At 42.0% G+C, this 19,114-nt stretch overlaps 1 protein-coding gene and 1 pseudogene across 1 annotated transcript in view; one reads left to right on the top strand and one right to left on the bottom strand.

Moving 5' to 3' along the window:
• Positions 1-19,114, bottom strand: part of ZNF609 (zinc finger protein 609) — a 232,395-nt gene that overhangs the window by 191,276 nt on the left and 22,005 nt on the right. The window lies entirely within an intron of this gene.
• Positions 9,442-10,563, top strand: LOC105530448 (annotated as a pseudogene).

The following is a 19,114-nucleotide window of genomic DNA, read 5'->3' as shown; positions in this document are numbered from 1 at the left end:
CACAGTGAAACCCCGTCTCTACTAAAAATACAAAAAAATTAGCAAGGCGTGGTGGCGGCCGCCTATGCTCCCAGCTACTCGGGAGGCTGACGCAGGAGAATGGCGTGAACCCGGGAGGCGGAGCTTGCGGTGAGTCGAGACAGTGCCACTGCATTCCAGCCTGGGCGACAGAGACTCCGTCTCATAAATAAATAAATAAATAAGGCAGGCATGGTGGCAGGCGCCTATAGTCTCAGCTACTTGGGAGGCTGGGGCAGGAGAATCACTTGAACCTGGGAGGTGGAGGTTGCAGTGAGCCAAGATGACCACACTGTAGTGAGCCGAGATCGTGCCACTGCACTCCAGCCTGGGTGACAGAGCAAGACTCTATCTCAAAAGAAAAATATACAAAAACCAGTCAGGCATGGTGGTGCATGCCCGTAGTCCCAGCTACTCAGGAGGCTGAAGCAGGAGGATTGACTGAGCCCAGGAATTCAAGGCTGCAGTGAACTATGATCACATCACTGCACTCCAGCCTGGGTGACAGATCTGTATAGAAAAATAAAACCAGCCTGGTGCAGTGGCTCACGCCTGTAATCTCAGCACTTTGGGAGGTCAAGGCGGTGAATCACTTGAGGTCAGGAGTTCAAGACCAGCCTGACTAACATGGAGAAACCCCGTCTCTACTAAAAATACAAAATTAGCCAGGCGTGATGGTGCATGCCTGTAATCCCAGCTACTTAGGAGGCTGAGGCAGAAGAATCGCTTGAACCTAGGAGGCGGAGGTTGTGGTGAGCCAAGATCGCCCCACTGAACCCCAGCCTGGGCAACAAGAGCGAAACTCCATCTCAAAAAAATAAAAATAAAAAATAAATAAAACCAAACAAAAATCCTCACTTTACAGATAATATTTTTAAAAACCAAACTCTCTGGCTTCTGCCTATAGACAAATTTACTAATACATTCTATGATGAGCCAAATTTACAAATAAACTGTATAATAAACCAGTCTATAAACTAAAGCAAAAGCCTCAAACATTTTGGTGGAGAATAATTATTTTACACTTCTCAAAAGCTTAAAATGCCAGGATGGTAACAGTTTGTGACAATCAAGTCTCTTAGCAACTGACTTTTTGATTTAGCAACAGACCCCAATATATTATTTGAAGATCTTATCACTACAAAGAAATATTTTTGAGGGAAATCTAATCCATCTAAAAATTTTTTTTACCTCCTAATGCAACAAAGGAAAGAGATTAACCTAATTAGAACAATATCCTAGGATATACATTTTCAATGAAGACAGCGCTCCTAAGGGGGCAAAACAATCATATTACAGTTTGTGTTCTGCCAAAGGGTCACAGTATATAAACACTTCTTTTTTCTATGTAAATTTTTGCGTCCAGTTTTTCTATAAACCTGTTCCACATGCTCCAGCCATTAATTTCCCCTTTATTTATATCGCTTATCTGTGTTAGATAAGCTATCGCATTTCTGTGTAATACAGTTCTAGTATTTCTTTTTCTTTTTTTTAGATGGAGTCTCACTCTGTTTTTGTTTTTTTCTTTTCTTTTTTTTTTTTTTTTTTGAGACGGAGTTTCGCTCTTGTTGCCCAGGCTGGAATGCAATGGCGCGACCTCCCGCTCACTGCAACCTCCGCCTCCCGGGTTCAAGCCATTCTCCCGCCTCAGCCTCTGGAGTAGCTGGGATTACAGGCATGTGCCACCACCCCAGCTATTTTTGTATTTTTAGTACTGATGGGGTTTCTCCATGTTGGTAGGAGTGGTCTCGAACTCCGAACCTCAGGTGATCCACCCACCTCGGCCTCCCAAAGTGCTGGGATTACAGGCGTGAGCCACCACGCCCGGCGAGTCTCACTCTGTTACCCAGGCTGGAATGCAGTGGCGCGATCTTGACTCACTGCAACCTCCGCCTCCCAGGTTCAAGCGATTCTCCTGCCCCAGCCTCCTAAGTAGCTGGGATTACAAGTGCCCACCACCACACCTGGCTAATTTTTATATTTTCAGTAGAGATGGGGTTTCGCCATGTTGGCCAGGCTGGTCTCAAACTCCTGACCTCAAGTGATCCGCCCACCTTGGCCTCCCAAAGTGCTGGGATTACAGGCGTGAGCCACTGCACCTGGCCCCCCTGCCCCCCCTTTTTTTTTTTGGAGACAGAGTCTCTCTCTGTCACCCAGGCTGGAGTGCAGTGACACAATTTGGACTCACTGCAGCCTTAACCTTCCAGGTGCAAGTAATCCTGCCACCTCAGCCCCCAGAGTAGCTGGGACTACAGGTGCATGCCACCTTGCATGCCAGCTAATTCTTTTTTGGCGGGGGGTTAGAATTTTAGTAGAGACAAGGTCTTGCTAGGTTGCCCAGGCTGGTCTCGAACTCCTTAGCTCTAGTGATCCTCCTGCTTCGGCCTCCCAAAGTGCTGGAATTACAGACATGAGCCACTGAGCCTGGCCAGTTCTAGTATTTCATTAAGTCCTGTCTCCCTGGTAAGATGGTGCACTTCTTTAATATGTATTGTGGTTTTTACTCTCAAAATTCAGAAACTATATAACTCAAGGTCCCTAGTTGCATACAGAAACCAACCCTAGCTGATTCAAGCAAAAGATGAAAGGTTAGTAGTGGGTGACTCACTGAATCCCAGGAAGTCTGGAGAATCAGGCTCAGAAAACAAGCAAGAACAGGAAGAGGCTATACAGTCATAAATCACTTGTAAAATCATGCCATAGGCTGGGCACAGGGGTTCATGCCTATAATCCCAACACTTTGGGAGGCTGAGATGAGAGGGTCACTACAGGCCAGGAGTTCAACACCAGCCTGGGCAACATAGCAAGACCCCGTCTCAACAAACACACAAATTAAAAAATTAGCCAGGTGTAGTGGCATGTGCCTGTAGTCCTAGCTACTCATGAGACTGAGGCGGGAGGACAGCTTGAGCCCAGGAGTTCAAAGCTGCAATGAGCTATGATAGTGCCACTGCACTCCAGCCTGTGCCACAGAGTGAGACCCTGTCTCTAAAAAATATATATTTTTTAAAAATCACTCAGTTAGAAAATGGTGAGTCTATTCCAGTGGCAAAAGAAAAAAATTAATGAAAAAATAAAAATGAAAAAAAAAAAAAAGAAAGTGGGCAAAAGACATCCAGAGATGATTCACTGAAGAGAATACACAGGTAATAAACAAGCGCATGAAAATAACTTGAACACTGTTAATCATTAGAGAAATGCAAATTAAAACCACGATGAGGCACCATTACACACCTGCCAGGATAGCTAAAATAAAAAATAGAGATAAAGTAAATATTGGCAAGGATGCAAAGAAACTAGATTTCTCACACATTGCTGGTGGTAATGTAAAATGGTACAGCCACTCTGAAAACCAGTTTCTTAAAAAACTAAACACAATTACCATATAACCCAGCAACTGCACTCTTGGGCATCTGTCCCAGAGAAATGGAAACTTATATTCAAACACACACAAAAACCTGTATATAAATGTGCATTGCCATTTTTTTTTCATAATAGTCCCAAACTGGAAACAGCCCAGCTGACCTCCAACAGGTAAATGGTAAAACGAACTGTGGTACATCCATACCATGGAATACTACTGTTCAGCAACAAAAAGGTATGAACTATCGATACATGCAACAACCTGGATGAATCTCCAGAAAATTACGCTGATTGAAAAAGCCAATCCCAGAAGGTTACATATGGTATGATTCAATTTATATAATAACATTTTTGTCCAGGTTCATGACTGTAATCCCAGTGCTATGAGAGGTAGAAGCAGGATAATCATTTGAGGCCAGGAGTTCCAGACCAGCCTGGACAACATAGGGAGACCTCATATCTACCAAAAATTATAAAAATTAGTCAGGGGTAGTGGCGTGCGCCTAGCTACTCAGGAGGTTGAAGCAGGAGGATAGTTTGAGCCTAGAAGTTCAAGGTTACTGTAAACTATGATCACATCACTGCACTGAAGCCTGGGTGACAGACCCTGTTTCACTTTACGTATATAAATATTTATATATGTATATATAAATAACAGGGTTTTTTTTGTTTTTTTTTTTTTGAGACGGAGTTTCACTCTGTCACCCAAACTGAAGTGCAGAGTACAATGGCATGATCTCAGCTCACTGCAACCTCTGTCTCCCAGGTTCAAGCAATTCTCCTGCCTTAGCTTCCCGAGTAGCTGGGATTACAGGCGCACGCCACCATGCCCGACTAATTTTTGTATTTTTGGTGGAGATGGTGTTTCACCATGTTGAGAAGGCTGGTCTCAATCTTATGACCTCAAGTGATCCACCCACCTTGGCCTCCCAAAGTGCTGGGATTACAGGTGTGAGCCATCGCACCCAGCCTAAATAACAGTTTTTATGTAACAAAATTTTTGAAATGGAGAACAGGTTAGTGGTTACAAGAGATTAGGGATGGAGGTGGGAAAATACTGTATTCACATGTGCAGGGAAAGTGGGTATGGTATAAAAAAGTTAACACGGCCAGGCGCTGTGGCTCAAGCCTGTAATCCCAGCACTTTGGGAGGCCGAGGCGGGCGGATCACCTAAAGTCAGGAGTTCGAGGCCAGCCTGGCCAACATGGTGAAACCCCATCTTTACTAAAAATACAAAAATTAGCCAGGCGTGGTGACGAATGCCTACAATCCCAGCTACTCAGGAGGCTGAGGTAGGAGAATCACTTGAACCCAGGAGGCAGAGGTTGCGGCGAGCTGAGATTGTGCCATTGCACTCCAGCCTGGGCAACAAGAGTGAAACTCCGTCTCAAAGAAAAAAAAAAAAGGTTAATAACAGTGATTGCTGTGTTAATGGAACTGTCCAGTCTTGACAGTGGTGTGGATACAAAAACCTACACGTGATATAAAATTGTATAGAAACAACCACACATACACAGACATGAACAAGCAAAACAAGGCAAATCTGAGTAAGATTGGTGGACTGTATCAATACCAATATTCTGGTTGTTATACTAGTTTTGGAAAATGTTGCTATTGCAGGAAATTGGGTAAAATGTACAAGGGATCTCTCTGTATTGTTTTATAAAACTACATGTGATTCTACAGTTATCTCAATGAAATTGTCAATTGAAAGCAAACAAGAAAAATGGCAGACAAGAAAACAGTTGCAATAAATAGAGTAGACAAAAACCACACTAACACAATAAAGAATTTTAAAAGACTTAAACCCACAAGTAGGGGGATGAACTAAAGAGGAGACAACAATATTTTGGAACTTGGAAAGCAAACGAAGGAAGGATAACTGACTAAGCAAACCTAAGAATGCTATATTGAATTATAAGCATGCAATAGAAAAAAACTTTGAACTATACCAATCAACACTACAGAATCTTCTCCTAAAATCTTAGTAACTGGCAGTACCAGATGACTCAAGATGTGAAACTGATGATTTAGGATGAATAACACTGATTGAAAACTATATAAGAAGCAATTATGGCTGGGCACAGTGGCTCATGCCTGTAATCCCAGTACTTTGTGGGGGCTGAGACGGGATGGTGGCTTGAGCCCATGAGTTCGAGACCAGCCTGGACAACATGATGAAAGCCCATCTTTACTAAAAATACAAACATTAGCCAGGTGTGGTGGCAAACATCTGTGGCCCCAGCTACTCAGGAGGCTGAGGCAGGAAGATCGCTTAAACGTGGGAGGTAGAGGTTGCAGTCAGCCAAGATCACACCACTGCACTCCAGCCTTGGTAATAGAGTGAGACTCTATTTAAAAAAAAAAAAAAAAAAAAAAAAAAAGCTGCAATTATTTATTTAATTCCTTTTCTCACTCAGATACCACCCCCGACCCAAAAAACGAGAGAGGCTAGTTTCTCAAATAGAGGATCTCTGGACCAGGGTGCTCCAGACATAGTGGAGGACATGAGTACCATACCTAAAATAAGGAGATTAAATGTGGATTTAAACATACTGAATGCTGAAGGCTGAAGCCCTAGTCCTCTTTTTCACCTAGCTCAAAGAAATCTTTACTCTCCAGGAGGATTGGAAGAGGCTTGTTATTTTTCTAAGAAATCTGGTAAGCCTATGAGGAAACACCTAAAGATCTTGACATCTGGGGTTTCCCAACTTAACAGTCATCTCGCTGTGAAGCTCACCATAAATATGTCCTGCAAATGCACTCACAGCTTCAAATATAACTTTCAGCGCTCCATCTTAAAGATGTTTAAAACATGAGCAGACAACCAAGCACTACCAGACATTTGAGGAATGCCTCTAACAAAAAAGATGGAGAACAAACCAGCATTTCATAAATCAGTTAACTGAGGCTCACATCAGCTAAAAATGAGATTAGTATTTACCATTTTGCACAGTTCATTCATATGTTTAATAAATATTTATTGGGTCAGGTACTATTATAGGTGCTTGGGAAACAAAGATTCACAAAGCAAAACAAAACAAAACAAAATCTCTGCCCTGGTAGAGCTTACATTCTAGCAGACAGATAATAAACAATTAGCATAATAAAGTATACAAATAGTAAACTAAAAAGATTAGTGCTTCGAGAAAAAATAATGGGACAGGATAAAAGGAGGGTACAGAGGTGGTTGCCAATTTCAAATAGGTTGACATTTGAATGAATACTTGAGAGAGATGAGGGAGTTGGCCATGCTACGTACTTATCTGTGAAAAAAGAATTCTAGTAGCCAGAACCTTCGATGTAAGAGACCCAAGGCAAGAGAAGCTGCATTTCAAGGAACAGCAGAATCCAGTATGGCTGGAGGGGCATGAGAGTAGGGAGAAATAGGAGATAAGGCCACAGAGGTATGGCAGAGAGAAGCATAGATCATGTGGATCATTGACTTTTTCTCTGAATGAAATTAACAGCCAGTGGAGGGTTCTGAGCAAAGAAGTGATAATGGACAAGTTTCAAAGAATTATTTTGGCTGCTGTGCTAAGAAGAGACTATATGGAAGCAAGGGACATAAGTAAGAAAGAGAGAGGATGGAATTTCTCAAAATGTTAGAGTTGACAATGGTGTTGGAAGTAATTTTTTCCCAAGTCTTTCCCCACAACATTGAATTTTCCAAGGTCATGTGTTAAAGTCTGAAATAAGCCTAGGAACAATGGCTCACATTTGTAATCCCAGCACTTTGGGAGGCTGAGGTGGGAGGCTCTTGAGCTCAGGAGTTTAAGATCAGCCTGGGCAACACAGGGAGACCCTGTCTCTACAAAAAAATAGAAAAAATTAGCTGGACATGGTAGCTCACATCTGTAGTCCCAGTTACTTGGGAGGCTGAGGTAGAAGGATCACTTGAACCCGGGGGGCAGAGGTTGCAGTGAGTCATGATTGTCGCGACTGAACTGCAGCCTGGGTGACAGAGCAAGACTGTCTCAAATAATAATAATAATAATAATAATAATAATGATGATGATGTCTGGAATAATCCACTTTGCATTTGTGTAGCCTTTTCAGTGTTTTTACGTTTATCATCTCATCTTGTATTCAGCAATTCTCTGGGCAGTTCATAGGGCAGCTGATAACTGACATTCATTTGGCCAAAATAGCTGGCCAAAATTAGGGATCAGGTCTAGAATATCCTCTCTCAGTACTTAATATAAAGCTATTGACTACATAGGGAGTGAATGTGCCATCATGCCCATAATATCACAAAGTGCTAAATAACCTAAGTAATTCAAGTAATGGAAATAACTCATTTCTGCTGATCTAATTCCATGGTCCCACAGGAAAGCCATAGCTATTAAACGCAGTATATGTATGTTAAGTGGAATGATATACATTACAAATTAGGAAAAAGACTAATTCTGAGGCAAATAGGAAAGAGTGATTTTGGGCCGGGCGTGGTAGCTCACGCCTGTAATCCCAGCACTTTGGGAGGTGGGTGGATCACGAGGTCAGGAGATCGAGACCGTCCTGGCTAACACGGTGAAACCCCGTCTCTACTAAAAATACAAAAAAAATTAGCCGGGCGTGGTGGTGACAGGCGCCTGTAGTCCCAGCTACTCAGGAGGCTGTGGCAGGAGAATGGCGTGAACCCAGGAGGCGGAGCTTGCAGTGAGCTGAGATCCAGCCACTGCACTCCAGCCTGGGCGAAAGAGCGAGACTCTGTTTCAAAAAAAAAAAAAAAAGAGTGATTTTGTTCCACATGATATTGTGAGCTCAGGTCTCTTTTTCCCCTCTTCTTTCATTCCTAGCGAAGTCTCATCCTGCAAGGTCTTTCTCAGATTTGAAAGCAGCTGATAAACAACTGATTCCCATAAGATGACTGTTGATAATAGCGCAAAGTATTACTTCTCTCTAGGGGTATGTGTACTTTAATAGAAAACTCAAAACCTTCAATTCCAAAGGAATTGCAGTCAAGTTAGCAGGGAATATTATACTAAAGAAGACCTCTTGGCACTTACTCAAATCCCATTAAATAAATTCAAACTCAGCAACTGTTTATTGTTATCTATCATACTATCAGTCACAAAGATAAGACATAGTTCTTGCCCTTAAGATGCTAAGAATGGAAGAAGACCACACAGAAAATACTAGCTTTTGTTTACTGAATACCTACTAAATATTAGGCATTGAGCTAACTACTTTCTATGGGCAGTAAGTATCAAGTATTATACTTAGCACAGTGATTAGCAAATAATTTATGTTCAATATATTGTAGCCATGATAGTATAATTATAACCTTTGTAATTGCATTTAATCTTCACTTCTGCTCTATAAAGTAGTTATCAGTGTTACTTTACAGATAAAAGGAAACTGAGGCCCAGAGGCTAGGTAATATGCTCAAGGCCATACAGCTATTAGGAGCCAGGATTCAGGCCCAGCACCATGGCTCATGCCTATAATCCCAGCACTTTGAGAGGCAAGCGTATCACTTGAGGTCAGGAGTTTGAGACCAGCCTGGCCAACATGATGAAACTCCATCTCTATCAAAAAAATTCAATAATTAGCCAGGCACGGCGACATGCACCTGTAGTCCCAGCTACTCGGGAGGCTGAGGTGGGAGAACCACTTGAACCTGGGAGGCAGAGGTTGCAGTGAGCTGAGATCACACCACTGCAGTCCAGACAGGGTGACAGAGTGTAAAAAAAAAAAAAAAACCAAGGCCAGGTGGCTCACACCTGTAATCCTGACACTTTGGGAGGCCGAGGAGGGCAGATCACCTGAGGTCAGGAGTTCAAGTCCAGCCTGACCAACATGGAAAAACCCTGTCTCTACTAAAAATACAAAATTATCCAGGGGTGGTGGCGCATGTCTGTAATCCCAGCTACGCAGGAGGCTGAGGCAGGAGAATCACTCGAACCCAGGAGGCAGAGGTTGTGGTGAGCTGAGATTATGCCATTGCACTCCAGCCTGGGTAACGAGCGAAACTCCATCTCAAAAAAGTCTCTGCTCCTCCTGTTCGGCAGACAGCTGCATATTCTCTTGCATTGGCAGCGCATCCCTGTGACACCATGGGGAAGGTGAAGGTCGGAGTCAACGGATTTGGTTGTACTGGGTGCCTGCCTGGTGCACCAGGACTGCTTGTAAGTCTGGTAAAGTGGATATTGTTGCCATCAATGACCCCTTCATTGACCTCAACTACATGGTCTACATATTCCTGTATGATTGTACACATGGCAAATTCCATGGCACTGTCAAGGCTGAGAACGGGACTCTTGTCATCAATAGAAATCCCATCATCTTCCAGGAGTGAGATCCCTCCAAAATCACATGGGGCAATGCTGGTGCTGAGTACATCGTGGAGTCCACTGGTGTCTTCACTAGCATGGAGAAGGCTGGGGCTCACTTGCAGCGGGGAGCCAAAAGGGTCAACATCTCTGTCCCCTCTGTTGACGCCCCCATGTTTGTGATGTGCACAAACCATGACAAGTATGACAACAGCCTCAAGATCGTCAGCAATGCCGCCTGCATCACCAACTGCTTAGCGCCCCTGGCCAAGGTCATCCATAACAACTTTGGTATCATAGAAGGATTCATGACCACAGTCCACGCCATCACTGCCACCCAGAAGACTGTAAATGGCCCCTCTGGGAAACTGTCGCGTGACGGCTGCAGGGCTCTCCAGGACATCATCCCTGTCTCTACTGGCACTGCCAACGTTGTGGGTAAGGTCATCCCTGAGGTGAACGGGAAGCTCACTGGCATGGCCTTCCATGTCCCCATTGCCAATGTGTCAGTGGTGGACCTGACCTGTTCTCTGGAAAAACCTGCCAATATGATGACATCAAGAAGGTGGTGAAGTAGGCATCAGAGGGCCCCCTCAAGGGCATCCTGGGCTACACTGAGCACCAGGTGGTCTCCTCCAACTTCAACAGCGACACCCACTCTTCTACCTTTGATGCTGGGGCTGCCATTGCCCTCAACGACCGCTCTGTCAAGCTAATTTCCTGGTATGACAATGAATTTGGCTATAGCAACAGGGTGGTGCACCTCATGGCCCACATTGCCTCCAAGGAGTAAGAACCCTGGACCACCAGCCCAGCGAGAGCACGAGAGGAAGAGAGAGGCACTCACTGCTGGGGAGTCCCTGCCGCAATCAGTCCCCTACCAGACTGAATCTCCCCTCCTCACAGTTTCCATGCAGACCCCTTGGAGAGGGAGAGGCCTAGGGAGCCCTACCTTGTCATGTACCATCAATAAAGTCCCCTGTGCTCAGCAAAAAAAACAAAAAACAAACAACAACAAAACAAGAAACAAAACAATAAAAAACCCCACAAAAACTTAAAAATAGTAATAATAAAAATTGTTTTAAAAACCCCCACCAATAAAAAAGAGCCAGGATTCTGGATCACGAGGTCAGGAGTTCAAGACCAGCCTGGCTAATATGGTGAAACCCCGTCTCTACTAAAAAATTCAAAAATTAGCCGGGCACGGTGGCAAGCACCTGTAGTCCCGGCTACTCGGGAAGCTGAGGCAGCAGAATCGCTTGAACCCAGGAGGCGGAGTCGCAGTGAGCCAAGATCACGCCATCGCACTCCAGCCTGGGCAACAGAGTGAGATACGAGTCTCACTGTGTGGAGCCAGGATTCAAACTCAGGCCTGTATAATTCTATAATTTGTGCTATTAACCCCTATATAATATTCAATATTTCTATAAAATTAATAGGTGTTTAATTTCATTTGGAAGTCTAAGGAACTGGCTAACAAGAATATGCTGTAAAGAGAAAGTGATATTTAAGTTGGATCCTGAATGACATGTGGGAAAGAAAGGGGGTAAGAGTAGAGTTTGGTCCACATTAAAAATGATGAGGGTCTCAACAAAGGAAGTGGCAACAAATATAAAGAGGGGAAGTTACAACAGACAAGCAGGAGATAATCTCTTAAAGAACCTTTGTGATGTACTAGATGTGAGCAGTGAGGGAAAGGTATCAAGGATGACTCACAAGTTTCTAGTTTGGGTGACTGGGTAGAAGTATTCCCACTACTAAAATTGAGAAAGTACTAGAGAAAGGAATGGAGACAGGAGGACTTTAGGGACAAATTATGACTTTTCTTTGAACTTTGTGAATTTGAAGTACATTTGGGACAAGTAAGCAAGGAAATCTGTTAGGCAACTGGAAATCATGGTCAAATTTAGGAAAGATGTCAGGGCAGGGAATGGATATTTGGGAGTCACTGCTATACCTACAGTAGTTTGAAATAATAATTGTGTAAGAGACTGACACATAGGTAGTACTCATGCTATCTTACGTGTACGGCTGATCTTAACACTGAGAATATACTGAACTCTGAAAATAAGCAGGGCTGTAACATGTCCCCACAAATCAACATATGCCCAACACCTCCATCTTTACAGAAAAAAAAGAAAAGAAAAGTGTTGGGAATGGAGTGTAACTGATATCTGAGGACAACGACTCAGACAGGCGTTAGTCTTTTAACCCTGCATCCTCAAAATACCTGGTAAACTAGATGATCAATAAATATGTGATGAACAGAAAGCACGAATGAAGGAAGCACAAAGAATTAAACAGAATTTCCAATGTTACTCAGCTTAAGTAGGGGAATGGACACTAGAAGCTAGGTGCTCTCAATCTTGTGTGCTTTACATTCCAGAGGTTTCTCTAAGCCTCCTTCCTCACTTATCCCTCAATAATTAACTTGTTCTGAAAAATATCAACATACTTTAAAATCTCAAACTACAGTATAAATGTTCAAAATCTTATATTGGGCTGGGTATGGTGCCTTATGCCTATAATCCCAGCACTTTGGGATTGCTGAGGTGGGAAGATCATTTGAGCCCAAGAGTTTGAGACTAGACTGGCAACATAGTGAAACCCTGTGTCTACAAAAACAAAACAAAACAAAACAAAAATAGCCACATGTGGTGGCATGTGTCTGTAGTCTCAGCTACTTGCAAGGCTGAGGTAGGAGGATTGCTTGAGCCTGGGAGGTCAAGGCTGCAGTGGACTGTGATTATGCCATTGCAGTAAGCTGTGAATGACAGGGCAAGACCCCATCTCTAAGAAAAAAAAAATCCCATATTGATAAAAGTCATCTATAAAAAAGTCCACAGTTAATTAACATCATATTTAATAATTAAGACTGAAAGTTACTCCTTAAAATCAGTGAAGAAGTTAAGGATATCTGCTCTTGCCACTTCTATTCAACATTGTACTGGAGGTTACAGTTAGAAAAATTAGGCAAGAAATAAAGAAAAAAGACATCGAGATTATAAGTAAGAAGTAAAATGATCTCAATTTGCAGATAACATGATCTCACACACAGAAAATCCTAAGGAATGCACAAAAATCATATCAGAGTCAACAAATGAATTCCACAAGGTTGTAAGATACAAGATCAGTATAGACAAAACAATAGTATTTCTGTACTCTAGCAATGAATAATACAAATATGAAATCGAGAAAACAATTCCATTTACAATAACAACTAAAAAAATAAAATCCTGAGGAATAAATTTAACAAAAGAAGTGCAAGATTTTGGTATACAACCCCTAAATTTTTTTTTTTTATTATTTATTTATTTATTTTTTTTTGAGACGGAGTCTCGCTCTGTCGCCCAGGCTGGAGTGCAGTGGCCGGATCTCAGCTCACTGCAACCTCCGCCTTCCGGGTTCAAGCCATTCTCCTGCCTCAGCCTCCCGAGTAGCTGGGACTACAGGCGCCTGCCACCTCGCCCGGCTAGTTTTTTGTATTTCTTAATAGAGACGGGGTTTCACCGTGTTAGCCAGGATGGTCTCGATCTCCTGACCTCGTGATCCGCCCGTCTCGGCCTCCCAAAGTGCTGGGATTACAGGCTTGAGCCACCGCGCCCGGCCTACAACCCCTAAATTTGACTGGCTTAAAAAAAAAAAAAAGAAAAGAAAAAGCAGGGTTGAGCACGGTAGCTCATGCTTGTAATCCCTGCACTTTGGGAGGCCAAGGCAGGCGGATCACTTGAGGCCAGGAGTTCGAAACCAGCCTGGCCAACATGGTGAAACCCGATCTCTACTAAAAATACAAAAAATTAGCTGGGCGTAGTGGCACGCACCTGTAGTCCCAGTTATTCGGGAGGCTGAAACAGGAGAATTGCTTGAAACTGGTGGGTGGAGGTTGCAGTGAGCCAAGCCAAGATTGTGCCACTGTACCCCTGCCTGGGGGACAGAGTAAGACTCTGTCTCAAAAAAAAAAAAAAAAAAAAAAAAGTGCAAGATTTATACACTGAAACTACAAAACATCATTGATGGAAATTAAAGAAGTTCTAAAAAAATTGAAAGACATCTCATGTTCATGGATTGGAAGATTTTATATTGTTAAGATTGCAGAACTCTCCAAACTGACAGATTCAATGCAATCTCCATCAAAATTCTAGCCTGCTTCTTGCAGAAATTGACAAGCTGATCCTAAAATTCATATGGAAATGCAAAGGACTCAGAATAGCCAAAACAATCTCAAAAAGAAGAATAACGCTGAAAGACTCACAGTTCTCAACACTTACTACAAAGATGAGTAACCAAGATTATAATACTGCCATAAGGATAAACATGTTGATCAATGGAACAAAACTAAGAGTCTAGACAAAAGCCCATACATTTATGGTCAATTAACTTTCAATAAGGATGTCAAGAAAATCCAATGCAGGGTAAGAATAGTCTTTTCAATAATTGGTGCTAGGAAAACTGCATATCTACATGTAAAAGAATGAAGCTGGATCCCTACTTCACACCATATAGAAAAAATAACTCAAAATGGATCAAAGACCTAAATGTAAGAGCTATAACCATAAAAATCTTAGAAGACACTAATATCCAGAATATATTCTTACAAAGACAACCTAATTAAAATATCGACAAAGAATCAGGTATCTTCAAAGGAGATATACAAGCACATAAGCACATTAAAAGATGCTCTGAATCATTAGTTATTAAAGAAATGTAAGTCAAAACCACAATGAGATACCACTTTACACCCACCAGGATGGCTATTAAACAAATGAACAGTAACAAGTATTGTTGAGAGTATGGGGAAATTGGAATCCTTGTACATTGCTAGTGGGAATGTAAAATGGCACAGCCATTTACATTCTGGCAAACAGTTTGCCAGCTCTAAACAAAGTTAAACAGAGTTACCATATAACCCAGCAATTCTATCCCTAGGTATATAATGAAAAAAACTGAAGACATACGTCCACACAAAAACTTGTATATGAATGTTCATAGCAGCATTATCCATAACAGTCAAAATAAGGAAAAAAACCAAATATCCACCACCTGATGGATAAACAAATGTGGTATATCTACATAATGGAATATTATTCAACCATAAAGAGGAATGGAGTACTGCTGATACATGCTACAAAATGGATTATGCTAAATGAAAGGAGTCAGACACAAAAGGCCACTTTTTTTTTTTTTTTTGAGATGGAGTCTCGCTCTGTCGCCCAGTCTGGAGTGCAATGACGCAATCTTGCCTCATTGCAACCTCCACCTCCCGGGTTCAAGCAATTCTCCTGCCTCAGCCTCCCAAGTAGCTGGGACTATAGGCAAGTGTCACCATGCCCGGCTAATTTTTGTATTTTTAGTAGAGACAGGATTTCACTATGTTGGTCAGGCTGGTCTCGAACTCCTGACTTCATGATCTGCCCGCCTCAGCCTCCCAAAGTGCTGGGATTACAGGCGTGAGCCATTGTGCCCAGCCAAAGGCCACAGATTATATGACTCCATTTACATGAAATTTCTAGAGAGACAGAAGTAGACTGCCAGGGGCTGAGGAAAATGAAGAATGAGGGTGACTGCTGATGGGTACAGGATTTCTTTTTGAGGAAATAAAAATATTCTGGAATGCGTGATGTGATGGTTACACAGTTTGTGTATATAGTATAAACCACTGAATTGTATACTGAAAAAAAAAAAAGAAAATATGATATCTCAATTTTTAAAAAAAACTGTATGAGGGAAAAACAAAAACAAAAAAAAAACCGTATAACCTGTCTAGCTAACCTCTCACAAAAAATTTTCCAGTTATCAGTTGTTAAATGGGTTCTGGAAACACTACTTTTTAAAATAATAACCAGGAAAAGGCAAGAACATTAAAGCCATCTGATAAACATGCAAAAAACTGAAATTCTACCCAGGCTTAGGCCATCAGCCATCATTTCTCAATCTTCCATTCACATGAAATTTAAGTTTATAACATAGAAGATTTTCTTTTCTTTTTTTTTTTTTTTTTGAGATGGAGTCTCGCTCTGTTGCCCAGGCTGGAGTGCAATGGCGTGATCTCTGCTCACTTCAATCTCCCCCTCCCAGGTTCAAGCGATCCTCTCACCTCAGTCTCCCAAGTAGCTGGGATTACAAGTGTGCATCACCATAACTGGCTAATTTTATATTTTTAGAGACAGGGTTTCACCATGTTGGCCAGGCCGGTTTCAAACTCCTCACCTTAAGTGATCCTCCTGCCTCAGCCTCCCAAAGTGCTGGGATTACAGATTTGAGCCACTGTGCCCAGCCTATAATATAGAAGATTTTCAAAGATTTTCCCAGATTTCCTGAAATTCTTATGTCAGGCTCTTGGTAAAAGCCTACTATTAGGCAGTCAATCCTGATCTGATTTCTTCAAACCAAAGTGCTGACACCAGTTCCAAAGAGTAGTCTCAGAGCTGCTAGCATAATTACTTTAATTGGAAGCTCTTTCTCTCCAGTTATGCAAGGAGTGTTTAGCTTTTTATAACTTATCTCAAACCAATTTTTGAGGTAAGTTTTGAGCAGGTCAACATTAAGTCTTTAAAAATTGTAAAACTACTCTCCCCCTATATACTCACCACCATCAGTTTAAAAAAACCAAACACCGGCCGGGCACGGTGGCTCAAGCCTGTAATCCCAGCACTTTGGGAGGCCGAGACAGGCGGATCACGAGGTCGGGAGATCGAGACCATCCTGGCTAACACGGTGAAACCCCGTCTCTACTACAAAAACACAAAAAACTAGCCAGGCGAGGTGGCGGGCGCCTGTAGTCCCAGCTACTCGGGAGGCTGAGGCAGGAGAATGGCGTGAACCCGGGAGGCGGAGCTTGCAGTGAGCTGAGATCCGGCCACTGCACTCCAGCCTGGGCGACAGAGCGAGACTCCGTCTCAAAAAAAAAAAAAAAAAACCCAAACACCCAGACTTCTGAAGACAATCACAAATGAAGATAAAAAATTGGTTTGAGATAAGTTATAAAAAGCTAAACACAGAAGAAAATAAAATCTATAATAATTCGTCATAGTATAGAATGTATACTTTTAGAGAATATAAATTAAAATATACCCTGCTAACATTTCTCCCCATTTCTGTCCTGTCAAAAGATCATTAAGGGTATGGTATGTTAAAGAAGATTTCTTTTGGAAATGCCTATACCTGATATTGTGAATGTCAAAGAGTACTCTTAGACAATAGGCCGAAAGTACTGTATTCCTGCCTCATTTTAACATTTAAAAGGAATAATAAATAAATCCAAAATACATTTCTCTATTGCACCAAAATTTCCTTTTTTTTTAAACCACCAATGTATTAAAAGTTAAATCTAAACATCTATGTAAACATCGAATAGACAAAAGGTCTAGGCTGTTCAACATAGAAATCCATATAGAAAATTACACAGAAAAAAGATGGGTTTGTTTTTGTGCAACTTCCTTAACTAAAATGTTACTCCAGCAGAGGAAAAGAAAACATGAAAGATAGTCCTTTTCTTTTTATACAACTAGAAATCTCATAAGCTTATGTATTGAGCAAGCTTATCAACAAAAGCAAATTATGTTAACTGACATCACAAACACCTCTTTCCAAAGAGAAGAAAGCAGGTCAACATTAAGTCTTTAAAAATTGTAAAACTACTCTCCCCCTACATACTCACCACCATCAGTTTAAAAAAACAAACACCCAGACTTCTGAAGACAATCACAAATGAAGATAAAAAATTGGTTTGAGACAAGTTATAAAAAGCTAAACATAGAAGATGAGTTTCATAGTCCAGGGTGAGATCACATCAATTGTAAGAAAATCTAGCAAAGCAGGGCCAAACCAGGTCAGATCTCTAATGGAAAAATTAAAGATGCTTAAAGGGACAGGGTTGAGATTCATGAGGTATAGATCATGCCCAAGTCAGTCCTGAACCAATAATCTCAGCCAGTTCCACAACATTAAAGAAATTCTTCTCTTAAGAATCTGGTAGAATGAAGTACAATTTTTATGTTCTTCCTTTTACTTTTCTGCATTTTCCAAATTCTTTACAATAAAGCACTTATAGATTTCAATGCCAGAATGCTGAAACCTCGTTAGTAGAAAATAATCTCAAAGACACATAAAACCAAGTGGACAGGTTGCTGTAAACTCACAAGATCAAGGCATTCTCACTTGCCAAGTAGACAGTTTGCCCTGGGGGCATTAGAGATAACAATGCTTGCACTTTGCCCAATCTTCTCTCTGACAAAATAGGCTTTTGTCTCAAGTCACCAGATGCCTCAGCATTAGTTAGCCAAGTGCCAGGGCCCCAGAGCCTAGATAACACAGCTGGAGCTTGGTACTCCTATACGGAGATTAAGAAACAATCTCCAGCCCACAACTCTATTAAGCAAACTTTGACAGCTGCCAGGGCCAGTAAAGAATAATGAAGGGACAGGGATCCAGTGGCACAGTTGCACCTCTTTCCCACACCAATACTCCTCTTCCCATTTTCCTCAGATGGCTCACTCTGCTGCCAACTCCAGGTCTTACTGGTCTCCTTAGCCACTAGGGCTGTCCATTTTAAAAAACCACACTGGCAATGATGGGCTTTTAGTAAAACTCAAACACTTCAAAATAAATTGAGAGTTCCCTGCTTAGGGTATTTTCATAAAAGTTATGAGCCTTGCTTCTACCTAAATTTCTCCTGGCTATCGTCTTGGCAGCAGAATATTAATAGGCTGTCTTAAAAGAGTTGTAAAACACTCAGTATCCAATCATTTCCTGTACCTTGAAATGTTAACACTAAGGAAAGGACAGGGAGGAAAAAATATGGAAAGGAAAAAAAATCCTTCTCTCAGGGAAATGCCTACACCCCAGAGACCAAGTCCAAGATCCCTCCCTACTGCATTTTCAGCCACACAAAAGCCAAAGCCAAGAACAAGCCTCCATTTACACAGGCTTCCACAAATTTCTCTCCTCAGCCAACTCTGGAGCCAGGATGAGAGACTTTGTTGGCACATGCCAGCTCTTGTTTATGAGCTGGTTACCACCTCAAAGGCTGCTTGGCCCAAGGTCTGCCCTCTCTTTACAGGATCTTTCAAACTTCAAAAAGGGATCTTTTCTTGGACTCCTCTCAAGACATGGACGTGGGTTACTTAACCTGTTGCTTCCAGCTTGGGTGCTATCCAAGGACTTCTCTGGGAGTAGTCAACATTATCTAATACGGAACGACTTTCTACCCACCTTTACAAAGTAAAGAAGAACGGAAAGATTTTATATTAAAAGTAAAAGCAAACACTTTCAGAAATAACTTCAGTGGCCATCAGGTAAAGATAGCAGCTGAAGCGACCAAAACCAGGTGAGCCTCCCCTTTGCTGTCACAGTGTAGCAGAGAAGGTGGGAAGAAAGATAATAAAAGAATCTCTTCGGCCGGGCGCGGTGGCTCAAGCCTGTAATCCCAGCACTTTGGGAGCCCGAGACAGGCGGATCA

Source organism: Mandrillus leucophaeus, unplaced genomic scaffold (genome assembly GCF_000951045.1).
Source record: "Mandrillus leucophaeus isolate KB7577 unplaced genomic scaffold, Mleu.le_1.0 Scaffold12, whole genome shotgun sequence".
Taxonomy (NCBI): Eukaryota; Metazoa; Chordata; class Mammalia; order Primates; family Cercopithecidae; genus Mandrillus; species Mandrillus leucophaeus.
This window is presented reverse-complemented; position numbering and strand designations above follow the sequence as displayed.